This window comes from Drosophila kikkawai, chromosome 3R, assembly GCF_030179895.1.
Source record: "Drosophila kikkawai strain 14028-0561.14 chromosome 3R, DkikHiC1v2, whole genome shotgun sequence".
NCBI lineage: Eukaryota > Metazoa > Arthropoda > Insecta > Diptera > Drosophilidae > Drosophila > Drosophila kikkawai.
The window spans coordinates 14,426,944-14,429,622 of record NC_091731.1 but is presented as its reverse complement, the minus strand read 5'-3'; the positions used below and the strand labels follow the sequence as shown (position 1 = coordinate 14,429,622).

General features: G+C 40.9%; 1 long non-coding RNA gene across 1 annotated transcript; it reads left to right on the top strand.

The window, feature by feature from the left end:
- Positions 1-1,434: 1,434 nt before the first annotated feature.
- On the top strand, positions 1,435-2,327 carry LOC138928816 (uncharacterized). Its single transcript, XR_011445217.1, has 3 exons — positions 1,435-1,570; positions 1,647-1,832; positions 1,892-2,327. It is a non-coding gene; the product is annotated as an uncharacterized lncRNA (long non-coding RNA).
- The last annotated feature ends 352 nt before the right edge of the window (positions 2,328-2,679 follow it).

The window sequence follows — 2,679 nt, the reverse complement described above, 5'->3', positions numbered from 1 at the left end:
ATGGATTTTCAGGTCGATAAATTAGATTAATAGACATTGTGGGTTTCATCATCAGAAAGTGTCATATAAGATGACAGTTGCCATTTAAGCAAAGCTTTTTGTCTGGCTTACTTATTTCATTATTGCCAACTTGTGTCAAAAGCAATATGGAAAGCCCTTTAAGTATGTGAATGCTTTAATTTATACACTGTAAAATATACATGGTATATTTTTTTTAAATATAGATACAAAATATACAACAAATAATCTTAGAAAGAATTTTTTTATGTTTGTTTTTCATGGACCCTCAAAACCACAGTAAGAAAGCCAAAACTACAATGCAGTGTCATAACCCCTTGATTATTATTACCCACATGTTTTGGACGTAGAATTTCGCTTTATTTGTAAATTTACATACCTTTTTTAGTAAATATATTTAAACTAGTTTTGTTTACAACTAGTACTTCCTATTCCTGTACCTCACCCCAAAGTAATCGGAGTAAAAAATCGAGAAAATCAAATCATAGCTCCTGCTTCTTCTTTTTCATTTTCAGTTTTGATTGGAATCCCAGGACGAGCCGAAAATCATTTCGCTCTGGATGCTGTTCAAATAGGCAGACTCAAATAGGAAAACAAGAAAACAACTTGTATATTGTTGCGTAAATTAGCTCGCCAGATAGAAATAGAGGAGCAGCAGCCCCATGAGCCAAAACCCAACTCTCCTCACCCCGAAAAAAAACCGCAGGAGCTGGAACAGGAACATGAACTCTCAATCCAACTGCCAACAAGTTTATAACTTTTTTTTTTTTGGGCACGCTCGGCTGCCGGATTGATTCGATTAAAACGTCAACAGTGGCAGGCAGCTCTGAAGCCAAGGAAAAACAATTCGCCAACTCCCCCCCACACGCAACTGTGTGCCTGTGTGGGCCAACTCCATGTGTTTATGTGTGTGTTGGCCCTGTCATATCCATCTCGATTCCCGTTGCCTGCCGAAAAGTTGTCACACCAAATTCGGCTTTACTTTTATTTTGTCATCTTTCGGCTCGTGTCTGTTGTTTCTGCCTTGATGTCGCACATTGGGGGCCTCATCCTCATCCTCGAACTCATCCTTTGACATTCCGCCTCCAGGGGTTCGGGGTCGGGTGTCGGGGCTCTCGCAGAGGTCAGAAGGGAGCCGAAGTGGGGACAGAGGCCTTAGCCTGTCATGTCGTTTGATCTTTTATTGTGTTTGTTTTACGAGGCGCAGTAAATCCCTTTAAAATTGCAAATTCTTTATGCTCGCTTTTTCGGCACTCGCATAAACACACCCTGAACAGGGCTAACTTCCGCTCATATGCGGCCTGTGCGAGCCGGGTTTGATTTGTATTTCGTATTCCCATTTATTTGTGAATTTCATCCGCCATTTTATGATTATTATTTTCTCGCCTCCTTGAGCCTCCTTTTTTTTTTTTTTTTTGTCTTTTTTGGCAACCACCCACCCAGCCCCTCGCTGTTATTGAAAGCGAATGTGTGCCGTCGCCAGCGGCGACTTGTCACTTGGATACTTTTCCACTTACCAAGCCCACGCTTGGCCATCCGCCAGCTGGCCCCGGTGAGTGATAAAAATTTATTGGATCGAAAACAATAAATATTTGATTTGATTCATTTCAACGGGCCAACGTTCACAGCTCATCATGATTCACTGGCGATTGATTTCGTGTCCGTCCATTCGATTAATTGAAATACAAAACTGTTTATGTGCTCTAAACTCCTCGGACTTTCCGGCGGAACCGGAACCGAAACGGATCCATAAGCCGCAAGCAAGAAAAATTTAAGTAACAAAAAAATAATAGCAGAGGCAGCAACAAAGAAAGGTTTGCGTGCCAGCCGGGCCGAAAGTGTAATGAACTTTGACGCTCGCCCTCATTTGCAGCCCATCAAGGAGATGAAGGAGCGAATTGGAGAGCTATCGCATAGGGAATCCCACACAGCCGATGAAAAGAAGGAAACAAAGACACTGCGGCGCTTGAAAAGGTCCGAAAATCCCCGGTATTTCAACGCCTATTACAACTGCAAATGAACCCATAAACCCATTTAAGCAATGCCCGGAACACGAAAACTTTCCACGACGACAGAGGGCATTTCCCCGGCTAAAAGGGATGGGCGTAGGTTTCGTCCAGCCTTTCTGATTATTGCTCAACACTTGAAAAGTTTTTTTGGGCGGCGGCTTACTGCCCGCCAGAAGTTTACTTACACCCAAAAGCAAGGCCAGCACTTTGAATAAGAGATAAAACTGTTACGTGCCCCGTGTCTGCCTGAATGGAGGAATATTTCTGTTATCGCACTGAAAAGATGTTTCGTGCTCTTCGTGTTTACCTTAAACATTGCTTTACCTTCCCCTCTCTTTTCCTATTTCTGTGTTATTTTTTCTAGTCCACGTGGGGTATGTTGTTTTTTTTTTTAGAGAAGAAAGGAAGCTTTGCCAGCTTTAAAAGGTTTATTGATGTTAAAACTTGCAGGTTAAGCATAGTTTTTGTAAATTTAAATATTAATAATTGTTGTTAATATTTAAATGTCTGGTTAAATAAAAATCCGAAAAGGAATTAAGGTATTTTTGACTTAGTTATGGTCAGGAAAGTTTCTTGAAGTTACCTTTTGGGATATTTTCTACTATTAAACACAAATAAACCATATATAATCTTTACCCATAAGATTACTAGG